The sequence below is a fragment of the Caretta caretta genome, chromosome 15 (genome assembly GCF_965140235.1).
Source record: "Caretta caretta isolate rCarCar2 chromosome 15, rCarCar1.hap1, whole genome shotgun sequence".
NCBI classification, from domain to species: Eukaryota; Metazoa; Chordata; order Testudines; family Cheloniidae; genus Caretta; species Caretta caretta.
In genome coordinates this window covers 10,683,205-10,695,574 of record NC_134220.1, presented here as the reverse complement: position 1 = coordinate 10,695,574, position 12,370 = coordinate 10,683,205, and the positions used below count along the sequence as shown (strand labels likewise).

The window sequence follows — 12,370 nt, the reverse complement described above, 5'->3', positions numbered from 1 at the left end:
CTGCCCGCCGCGAAGGGACAGTGCGTCCTAGCGGTTAAAGTCACGGATGGTATAAACGGGCATAGCTGGCACCTCACCAAACATCCTTGGGCGTCGGCTAACAGAAAATTGGCGTTGTATAAATGCTGACAATTGCTTCCCCCCCAAAACTGGCAGAGTGCCCCCTTCACCCTCTCTCCCCAAGCACACCTACCCCTCTTCCAAAGCACCCACCAGTCAGTGCCTGTGCTACAGACAACAAACTCATCCCAAGGGTCACGTAGTCGCTCCTCCTTCACCTGGAGAACTCCCTCGCAGAGCTCTCCTGTTCCCTAGCTCCTTTGGTCGCTTAGGAGCAGGCTTTTTAGAGACTCGTTCTCCACGATTAGCCCCAGCCCCGAGTGAAGGATTGGCAGGTCCTACAGGGATGGGGGGATGAAAGCCTCAAGAACACGCTCTCAGCCTTGCATTACAGTCCGCTAGGCTCAGCACAGGCTCCCTCGAACAAACCCAGCACACCACACACACAGACCACAAACTCACCCCATGGGCTGAAAGTTTCCTGTTCCCAAGCATCCCTCATCCCTTAGGAGCAGGCTTTTTAAAGACTCGTTCTCCCTGAGGAGCCCCAAACCCTGCTAAGAGTTGATGGATGCTCAAGGGCTTGGCCATCACAGCCTCCTTAAGAAGCTCTCAACTTTCCTAACAGGCCACTAGGCTCAGCACAAGTTCCCTCAAATGAACAGACCACACTATATCCTTCATTGAAGCAGCAACCACACTACACTACACGCACCACACCACAGAGAAGAAACTCACCCCAAGGGTCATGGACCTGCTCCTCCTTCATCTGGTTACCTGCCTTGCAAAACTCACATTAGCTGCTCCTGTTCTCTAACTTCTCTCCTCCCTTAGGAGAGGGCTTTTTAAAGCCTTGTTCTCCCTGAATAGCCCCACCCCCTGGTTAGGGGTTGATGGTTCCATAAAAGTGCCCTTATGCATGCGAAAGTTTCGCAGCCACTGGGAATCGTCCCAGACCCGCAACACTATGCGGTCCCACCAGTCTGTGCTTGTTTCCTGAACCCAGAATCGGCGTTCCACAGCATGAACCTGCCCCATTAGCACCATGATGCATGCATTGGCAGGGCCCATGCTTTCAGAGAAATCTGTGTCCATGTCCTGATCACTCACTTGACCGCGCTGATGTTGCCTCCTCGCCCGGTATCGCTCTGCCAGGTTCTGGTGCTGCATATACTGCTGGATAATGCGTGTGGTGTTTAATGTGCTCCTAATTGCCAAAGTGAGCTGAGTGGCCTCCATGCTTGCCTTGGTATGGCGTCCGCACAGAAAAAAGGCGCAGAACGATTGTCTGCCGTTGCTCTGACGGAGGGAGGGGGCGACTGACGACATGGCTTACAGGGTTGGCTTCAGGGAGCTAAAATCAACAAAGGGGGTGGCTTTACATCAAGGAGTATTTCAGGCAGGACTTCACGGAGGGTTCCAATAAGAAATGGTGCACCTAAGTTATTGTTCTTATTGGAACAAGGAGGTTCGTCTGGCCTCTGATACATGGCTAGATTTACCTCGCTGCACCTTCTCTGTGAGTGACTGCAGTGTGACCTAGAGGAATGAGTCCCCTAGACGGGGGAGGAGGCAAATGAGTACAAAACAGATCTGGTCTATTTCTTGTTTTGATCCACTCCATCTATCTTTTACATCTTTGGCGGGCAGCAGACGGTGCAGAAGGACTGCATGCTATCCACATCTCATGGCTGCTCAGCAGAAGATGGTACAGTACGACTGCTAGCCATCCTCATCTCTTGCCTGCCCGGCAGAAGATGGTACAGTACGACTGCTAGCCATCCGTATCCCCTGCCTGCTCACCATAAGACAGTTCAATAGGAGTGACTGCAGGACTAAAGAGAATGACCTGGTCAAGTCACTCCAAAGTTAGTCCCTGCGCCCATGTCTGCCCAGGCGCTCCCAGCCAACGTGGCCAGGAGCACCTCGGACATGACGATGACAGCTACCAGTCGTACTGCACCGTCTGCTGCCAGAAGGCAATGGGTTGCTGCTACTGTGTAGCAATGCCGTACCGCGTCTGCCAGCACCCAGGAGACATACGGTGATGGTTACCTGAGCAGGCTCCATGCTTGCCGTGGTATGGCGTCTGCACAGGTAACTCAAGAAAAAAGGCGCGAAACGATTGTCTGTCCTTGCTTTCACGGAGGGAGGGAGGGAACGGGGGCCTGACGATATGTACTCAGAACCACCTGTGACAATGTTTTCATAGAATCATAGAATATCAGGGTTGGAAGGGACCTCAGGAGGTCATCTAGTCCAACCCCCTGCTCAAAGCAGGACCAATCCCCAATTTTTGCCACAGATCCCTAAATGGCCCCCTCAAGGATTGAACTCACAACCCTGGGTTTAGCAGGCCAATGCTCAAACCACTGAGCTATCCCTCCCCCCATCATCCCATTTAGCCCCATCAGGCATTGGGATCTCAACCCAGAATTCCAATGGGCAGCGGAGACTGCGGGAACTGTGGGATAGTTACCCACAGTGCAACGCTCCGGAAGTCGACTCTAGCCTCGGTACTGTGGAAGCACTTCGCCGAGTTAATGCACTTAGAGCATTTTCTGTGGGGACACACACACTCGAATATATAAAACCGATTTCTAAAAAACCGACTTCTATAAATTTGACCTTATTCCGTAGTGTAGACATACCCTATATCCTTCATTGAAGCAGCAACCACACACAAACACACACACACACACAGAAGAAACTCACCCCAAGGGTCATGGTCCTGCTCCTCCTTCATCTGGTTACCTGCCTTGCAAAACTCACATTAGCTGCTCCTGTTCTCTAACTTCTCTCCTCCCTTAGGAGAGGGCTTTTTAAAGCCTTGTTCTCCCTGAATAGCCCCACGCCCTGGTTAGGGGTTGATGGGTGGTAAAGGGCTTGGGGATGAAAGCCTCCTTATGCAGCTCTCCACTTGCATAGCAGGCCCCATCCATGCCCTGACGAGGTGTGAACTGCCTCTCTGTTCTTGGAGAGTTTTTGCATGGGCTTGCTTTAAGCAAGGAGGATACATTTTCAGCCTCATAACTATATACATGGAATTGTAACCATACTGTAACAATTACTATAATATCACTGGTTTCAGAGTAGCAGCTGTGTTAGTCTGTATTCGAAAAAATAAAAGGAGGACTTAGAGACTAACCAATTTATTTGAGCATAAGCTTTCGTGAGCTACAGCTCACTTCATCGGATGCAGTGAGCTGTAGCTCACGAAAGCTTATGCTCAAATAAATTGGTTAGTCTCTGAGGTGCCACAAGTCCTCCTTTTCTTATAACATCACTATAACAACCATGCTCAGTGCATGATGAGCCTTCCGAAGGCACCCAACATGACAAACTTTGCATTGCATACCACACAATCATTTTCTAAAGATGAACATGGTGTGTAGGGTGTTCCCCCGAGGTACAGAGCATCACACCTCCCCTCTTAGTTTACTGATCTGAAAGGTAGTTTGTTGTTATAGTTCTCTTGGCATCCAGCCATTAAGGCTATGAGGCAGCGTGCCTCAGTTTCCCCATTCACACACAGCAAACCAGGGTTTTTTTTTTTATGTTTTCTCTGCTGTGATAAGGTTTAAACCTGTTTTCAGGTATTAATTGAAAAGTAGCATTCTCAAAAAGTTTAACATCTGTGTTGAAATTCTTATCCCCAAAACTTAACATTAATACCAAAATTTTATCACAGATGGGTGTTTACAAGTATCTTTTTGATACCACACCCCTCTGTTCAGTTAGTGTAGTTTGAGGTTAGTTTGTTCATTACCCATGGTGTCCTTTGACTCTCCCATGTAATCAGTCACAGGCTTCTCTTTCCCTCCAGTGTTTCCCTTTGTGTGGGCTCTTAATTTAATCCTATTTCTGGCATTTTGATGTCTCAGGCTCTGGCAAGATAAGGGTCCAGGGGGATCCTGCACACTGGCTGGCCCTTTGGGGAGTGGTCTCCCAACCCCAGGACTGTACATATGTAGGCAATCCAGCTCCCCTTTTGGGGTTACCCTGTGTTTCCCCCTCCCAGCACTGAGTCCTTCCCTGCCCCCTAGAGGGCTGTGATCATAGAATATCAGGGTTGGCAGGGATCTAGTCCAACATCTGGCTCAAAGCAGGACCAATCCCCAATTTTTGCCCCAGATCCCTAAATGGCCCCCCTCGAGGATTGAACTCACAATGCTGAGTTTAGCAGGCCAATGCTCAAACCACTGTGCTCTCTCTCCCCCCTGCGATCCCTGCTCTCTGGGCTAGCTGTGTTTACCCTTTGATCAGCTGAACCTCTTCCCAGCAGCTTTTCCATAACTGCTCCCCGTCTCTCAGCAGCCTGGGGAAACACCTGCCCCCCCCCCCCCCCCCCCGTCAGCTGGGTCATTTGTGTTCTGGCCAACGATCACCGGGAAATTTCCTGGTCTAAACTCCCCTGCTGTTACTGGAGCTGCATCCTGATGTAAAAAGACAGTTAGTTTCCAAAAACTTATCAGAAATAGCATCTTGAAAACTCGGGACCTGGATTGAGGTACCCTCCGCCACTCCTCTCTCTGTCCCTGAGAAGTCAGCTCCAGGAGGTCAGTTACACAGGTCCTTCTCAAAACCTGGGTCACAGGCTGAGTGCCTGGGTGCAGGGATGCTGAGCCAGCCATCCCCCTAGGGTCCTAAGCATCCTGCCCCAAGTGACTAATGAGGAGACACTCCTGTATCCCCACTATTCTTTCCCCAGTTTCCTCCTCTGGGCCCCCTCCTTCAGCTGCCAGCTAACAATGGGGACAGTTTCCTTAATGACTGAGGACACCTCTCCTGCCCCTGTGCCTGAGGGCATGTGGCCTTCTGCTGGAAAGGAGCTAGTCTCAGCCCCTCCCATACTTAGAAGCACCCTGCTTCCCTCTGTTACAGAAATCCTCACCCACCTCAGTGCTTTCTGAGATTCCCTGCTCTTTCTCTGGGACACATCTCTCTGCTCCCTAGAGCCAAGTTTCTCTCTGGTTCAGCTGCAACCTGGACAGTTGTCTCCCTGGCAGGCATTACACCCCCATCCCTTCCTGATGTGGTGTTGCCTCCAGCTGCAGTGTAGGAGTTGGTCTCAACCACCCTCCCACCTAGAAGCATGTGGCTTCCCCCAGCTGCAGAAGAAGCAAGGGGACTCTCTTCCCCTTCTCTCAGAAGTTCCTGAGACCTTCCCCTTCCCCTTGGGGGGTCCCAGCATAAAATTCCCTCCTGCTGGGACGTTAGTGAAGAGCGCTTTTAAGTAATTGCAATGATTTTAATCTGCTGTAATTCATAAAAATGTAATTATGTAGTTCAAAACTATTTAATTCTTAAAATAGTAAAGATAACAATGAGAGACGTTCAGTAACTAGAATAGGATAGGTTTCAGAGTAACAGCCGTGTTAGTCTGTATTCGCAAAAAGAAAAGCAGTACTTGTGGCACCTTAGAGACTAACCAATTTATTTGAGCATGAGCTTTCGTGAGCTACAGCTCACTTCATCGGATGCATACCGTGGAAACTGCAGCAGACTTTATATACACACAGAGAATATGAAACCATACCTCCTCCCACCCCACTGTCCTGCTGGTAATAGCCTATCTAAAGTGATCATCAGGTTGGGCCATTTCCAGCACAAATCCAGGTTTTCTCACCCTCCACCCCCCCACACACAAATTCACTCTCCTGCTGGTGATAGCCCATCCAAAGTGACAACTCTTTACACAATGTGCATGATAATCAAGTTGGACCATTTCCTGCACAAATCCAGGTTCTCTCACCCCCTCACCCCCCTCCCAAAAACCACACACACAAACTCACTCTCCTGCTGGTAATAGCTCATCCAAACTGACCACTCTCCAAGTTTAAATCCAAGTTAAACCAGAACATCTGGGGGGGTTATAGGAAAAAACAAGGGGAAATAGGCTACCTTGCATAATGACTTAGCCACTCCCAGTCTCTATTTAAGCCTAAATTAATAGTATCCAATTTGCAAATGAATTCCAATTCAGCAGTTTCTCGCTGGAGTCTGGATTTGAAGTTTTTTTGTTGTAAGATAGCGACCTTCATGTCTGTGATTGCGTGACCAGAGAGATTGAAGTGTTCTCCGACTGGTTTATGAATGTTATAATTCTTGACATCTGATTTGTGTCCATTTATTCTTTTACGTAGAGACTGTCCAGTTTGACCAATGTACATGGCAGAGGGGCATTGCTGGCACATGATGGCATATATCACATTGGTGGATGTGCAGGTGAACGAGCCTCTGATAGTGTGGCTGATGTGATTAGGCCCTGTGATGGTGTCCCCTGAATAGATATGTGGGCACAATTGGCAACGGGCTTTGTTGCAAGGATAAGTTCCTGGGTTAGTGGTTCTGTTGTGTGGTATGTGGTTGTTGGTGAGTATTTGCTTCAGGTTGCGGGGCTGTCTGTAGGCAAGGACTGGCCTGTCTCCCAAGATTTGTGAGAGTGTTGGGTCATCCTTTAGGATAGGTTGTAGATCCTTAATAATGCGTTGGAGGGGTTTTAGTTGGGGGCTGAAGGTGACGGCTAGTGGCGTTCTGTTGTTTTCTTTGTTAGGCCTGTCCTGAAGTAGGTAACTTCTGGGAACTCTGCAGCTAAGAGGGTCCCTACGCCTTGTCCCTTATTCGTCTTTCCGCGGAATTGAGTGACCGATCCTGGCTTGGCACCGCTGGAATCGAGAGATGCAAGGAGGGTAAGAAGCACCCACACCTGATCTCCTATCTTTAGTGTACACATATTTTGAAATAGAGCTCTATACTTTGTTTTCTTTCTTTGGGATTGTGGCTTCAGTTTTGTAACTTGTTTGTGTGTGTAACATCTCTACATTTAAATAAGTAGGCACTAGCAATTTTGTAACCACATGATTAGAATCTAGCTTAATAAATTTTGGTAACCATTTGTGCATAAGCCTGACTTGTTTTCTCTGGTTTACTGTAAAGCAGCCAACACAATTAAAGAACCTCAGCCGTTTTGGCTCTAAAGCCTGGCCATTAGGTGAGAGTACTAAGAGCCTAGTGTTGAGTTGTGCCGCCTCCAGGGGGAAACTCTTGGGGCACCTGTCAGTCAATCCTGGCTGCCCGCTGTGAAGGAGCTCTGAGCTCTAGCAGTTAAAGTCACGGGTGTGGAGAGGCTCTTAGTGCTGCCATTGGGGCACCTGTCAGTCAGTATTGACTGCCCGCTGCGAAGGAGCTCTGAGCTCTAGCAGTTAAAGTCACGGGTGGTTAGGACCTTGGGGCATCCGTCAGCCTAGCCCGGGCTGCCCGCCGCGAAGGGACAGTGCGTCCTAGCGGTTAAAGTCACGGATGGTATAAACGGGCATAGCTGGCACCTCACCAAACATCCTTGGGCGTCGGCTAACAGAAAATTGGCGTTGTATAAATGCTGACAATTGCTTCCCCCCCAAAACTGGCAGAGTGCCCCCTTCACCCTCTCTCCCCAAGCACACCTACCCCTCTTCCAAAGCACCCACCAGTCAGTGCCTGTGCTACAGACAACAAACTCATCCCAAGGGTCACGTAGTCGCTCCTCCTTCACCTGGAGAACTCCCTCGCAGAGCTCTCCTGTTCCCTAGCTCCTTTGGTCGCTTAGGAGCAGGCTTTTTAGAGACTCGTTCTCCACGATTAGCCCCAGCCCCGAGTGAAGGATTGGCAGGTCCTACAGGGATGGGGGGATGAAAGCCTCAAGAACACGCTCTCAGCCTTGCATTACAGTCCGCTAGGCTCAGCACAGGCTCCCTCGAACAAACCCAGCACACCACACACACAGACCACAAACTCACCCCATGGGCTGAAAGTTTCCTGTTCCCAAGCATCCCTCATCCCTTAGGAGCAGGCTTTTTAAAGACTCGTTCTCCCTGAGGAGCCCCAAACCCTGCTAAGAGTTGATGGATGCTCAAGGGCTTGGCCATCACAGCCTCCTTAAGAAGCTCTCAACTTTCCTAACAGGCCACTAGGCTCAGCACAAGTTCCCTCAAATGAACAGACCACACTATATCCTTCATTGAAGCAGCAACCACACTACACTACACGCACCACACCACAGAGAAGAAACTCACCCCAAGGGTCATGGACCTGCTCCTCCTTCATCTGGTTACCTGCCTTGCAAAACTCACATTAGCTGCTCCTGTTCTCTAACTTCTCTCCTCCCTTAGGAGAGGGCTTTTTAAAGCCTTGTTCTCCCTGAATAGCCCCACCCCCTGGTTAGGGGTTGATGGTTCCATAAAAGTGCCCTTATGCATGCGAAAGTTTCGCAGCCACTGGGAATCGTCCCAGACCCGCAACACTATGCGGTCCCACCAGTCTGTGCTTGTTTCCTGAACCCAGAATCGGCGTTCCACAGCATGAACCTGCCCCATTAGCACCATGATGCATGCATTGGCAGGGCCCATGCTTTCAGAGAAATCTGTGTCCATGTCCTGATCACTCACTTGACCGCGCTGATGTTGCCTCCTCGCCCGGTATCGCTCTGCCAGGTTCTGGTGCTGCATATACTGCTGGATAATGCGTGTGGTGTTTAATGTGCTCCTAATTGCCAAAGTGAGCTGAGTGGCCTCCATGCTTGCCTTGGTATGGCGTCCGCACAGAAAAAAGGCGCAGAACGATTGTCTGCCGTTGCTCTGACGGAGGGAGGGGGCGACTGACGACATGGCTTACAGGGTTGGCTTCAGGGAGCTAAAATCAACAAAGGGGGTGGCTTTACATCAAGGAGTATTTCAGGCAGGACTTCACGGAGGGTTCCAATAAGAAATGGTGCACCTAAGTTATTGTTCTTATTGGAACAAGGAGGTTCGTCTGGCCTCTGATACATGGCTAGATTTACCTCGCTGCACCTTCTCTGTGAGTGACTGCAGTGTGACCTAGAGGAATGAGTCCCCTAGACGGGGGAGGAGGCAAATGAGTACAAAACAGATCTGGTCTATTTCTTGTTTTGATCCACTCCATCTATCTTTTACATCTTTGGCGGGCAGCAGACGGTGCAGAAGGACTGCATGCTATCCACATCTCATGGCTGCTCAGCAGAAGATGGTACAGTACGACTGCTAGCCATCCTCATCTCTTGCCTGCCCGGCAGAAGATGGTACAGTACGACTGCTAGCCATCCGTATCCCCTGCCTGCTCACCATAAGACAGTTCAATAGGAGTGACTGCAGGACTAAAGAGAATGACCTGGTCAAGTCACTCCAAAGTTAGTCCCTGCGCCCATGTCTGCCCAGGCGCTCCCAGCCAACGTGGCCAGGAGCACCTCGGACATGACGATGACAGCTACCAGTCGTACTGCACCGTCTGCTGCCAGAAGGCAATGGGTTGCTGCTACTGTGTAGCAATGCCGTACCGCGTCTGCCAGCACCCAGGAGACATACGGTGATGGTTACCTGAGCAGGCTCCATGCTTGCCGTGGTATGGCGTCTGCACAGGTAACTCAAGAAAAAAGGCGCGAAACGATTGTCTGTCCTTGCTTTCACGGAGGGAGGGAGGGAACGGGGGCCTGACGATATGTACTCAGAACCACCTGTGACAATGTTTTCATAGAATCATAGAATATCAGGGTTGGAAGGGACCTCAGGAGGTCATCTAGTCCAACCCCCTGCTCAAAGCAGGACCAATCCCCAATTTTTGCCACAGATCCCTAAATGGCCCCCTCAAGGATTGAACTCACAACCCTGGGTTTAGCAGGCCAATGCTCAAACCACTGAGCTATCCCTCCCCCCATCATCCCATTTAGCCCCATCAGGCATTGGGATCTCAACCCAGAATTCCAATGGGCAGCGGAGACTGCGGGAACTGTGGGATAGTTACCCACAGTGCAACGCTCCGGAAGTCGACTCTAGCCTCGGTACTGTGGAAGCACTTCGCCGAGTTAATGCACTTAGAGCATTTTCTGTGGGGACACACACACTCGAATATATAAAACCGATTTCTAAAAAACCGACTTCTATAAATTTGACCTTATTCCGTAGTGTAGACATACCCTATATCCTTCATTGAAGCAGCAACCACACACAAACACACACACACACACAGAAGAAACTCACCCCAAGGGTCATGGTCCTGCTCCTCCTTCATCTGGTTACCTGCCTTGCAAAACTCACATTAGCTGCTCCTGTTCTCTAACTTCTCTCCTCCCTTAGGAGAGGGCTTTTTAAAGCCTTGTTCTCCCTGAATAGCCCCACGCCCTGGTTAGGGGTTGATGGGTGGTAAAGGGCTTGGGGATGAAAGCCTCCTTATGCAGCTCTCCACTTGCATAGCAGGCCCCATCCATGCCCTGACGAGGTGTGAACTGCCTCTCTGTTCTTGGAGAGTTTTTGCATGGGCTTGCTTTAAGCAAGGAGGATACATTTTCAGCCTCATAACTATATACATGAAATTGTAACCATACTGTAACAATTACTATAATATCACTGGTTTCAGAGTAGCAGCTGTGTTAGTCTGTATTCGAAAAAATAAAAGGAGGACTTAGAGACTAACCAATTTATTTGAGCATAAGCTTTCGTGAGCTACAGCTCACTTCATCGGATGCAGTGAGCTGTAGCTCACGAAAGCTTATGCTCAAATAAATTGGTTAGTCTCTGAGGTGCCACAAGTCCTCCTTTTCTTATAACATCACTATAACAACCATGCTCAGTGCATGATGAGCCTTCCGAAGGCACCCAACATGACAAACTTTGCATTGCATACCACACAATCATTTTCTAAAGATGAACATGGTGTGTAGGGTGTTCCCCCGAGGTACAGAGCATCACACCTCCCCTCTTAGTTTACTGATCTGAAAGGTAGTTTGTTGTTATAGTTCTCTTGGCATCCAGCCATTAAGGCTATGAGGCAGCGTGCCTCAGTTTCCCCATTCACACACAGCAAACCAGGGTTTTTTTTTTTATGTTTTCTCTGCTGTGATAAGGTTTAAACCTGTTTTCAGGTATTAATTGAAAAGTAGCATTCTCAAAAAGTTTAACATCTGTGTTGAAATTCTTATCCCCAAAACTTAACATTAATACCAAAATTTTATCACAGATGGGTGTTTACAAGTATCTTTTTGATACCACACCCCTCTGTTCAGTTAGTGTAGTTTGAGGTTAGTTTGTTCATTACCCATGGTGTCCTTTGACTCTCCCATGTAATCAGTCACAGGCTTCTCTTTCCCTCCAGTGTTTCCCTTTGTGTGGGCTCTTAATTTAATCCTATTTCTGGCATTTTGATGTCTCAGGCTCTGGCAAGATAAGGGTCCAGGGGGATCCTGCACACTGGCTGGCCCTTTGGGGAGTGGTCTCCCAACCCCAGGACTGTACATATGTAGGCAATCCAGCTCCCCTTTTGGGGTTACCCTGTGTTTCCCCCTCCCAGCACTGAGTCCTTCCCTGCCCCCTAGAGGGCTGTGATCATAGAATATCAGGGTTGGCAGGGATCTAGTCCAACATCTGGCTCAAAGCAGGACCAATCCCCAATTTTTGCCCCAGATCCCTAAATGGCCCCCCTCGAGGATTGAACTCACAACGCTGAGTTTAGCAGGCCAATGCTCAAACCACTGTGCTCTCTCTCCCCCCTGCGATCCCTGCTCTCTGGGCTAGCTGTGTTTACCCTTTGATCAGCTGAACCTCTTCCCAGCAGCTTTTCCATAACTGCTCCCCGTCTCTCAGCAGCCTGGGGAAACACCTGCCCCCCCCCCCCCCCCCGTCAGCTGGGTCATTTGTGTTCTGGCCAACGATCACCGGGAAATTTCCTGGTCTAAACTCCCCTGCTGTTACTGGAGCTGCATCCTGATGTAAAAAGACAGTTAGTTTCCAAAAACTTATCAGAAATAGCATCTTGAAAACTCGGGACCTGGATTGAGGTACCCTCCGCCACTCCTCTCTCTGTCCCTGAGAAGTCAGCTCCAGGAGGTCAGTTACACAGGTCCTTCTCAAAACCTGGGTCACAGGCTGAGTGCCTGGGTGCAGGGATGCTGAGCCAGCCATCCCCCTAGGGTCCTAAGCATCCTGCCCCAAGTGACTAATGAGGAGACACTCCTGTATCCCCACTATTCTTTCCCCAGTTTCCTCCTCTGGGCCCCCTCCTTCAGCTGCCAGCTAACAATGGGGACAGTTTCCTTAATGACTGAGGACACCTCTCCTGCCCCTGTGCCTGAGGGCATGTGGCCTTCTGCTGGAAAGGAGCTAGTCTCAGCCCCTCCCATACTTAGAAGCACCCTGCTTCCCTCTGTTACAGAAATCCTCACCCACCTCAGTGCTTTCTGAGATTCCCTGCTCTTTCTCTGGGACACATCTCTCTGCTCCCTAGAGCCAAGTTTCTCTCTGGTTCAGCTGCAACCTGGACAGTT

General features: G+C 49.7%; 1 non-coding gene across 1 annotated transcript in view; it reads left to right on the top strand.

Moving 5' to 3' along the window:
- LOC125623235 (uncharacterized) overlaps positions 1 to 12,370 on the top strand; it is a 95,594-nt gene that overhangs the window by 15,561 nt on the left and 67,663 nt on the right. Inside the window, exon 6 of the transcript XR_012665178.1 lies at positions 6,617 to 6,752. This is a non-coding gene — a transcript (uncharacterized LOC125623235). The remainder of the gene's footprint in view (positions 1 to 6,616; positions 6,753 to 12,370) is intronic.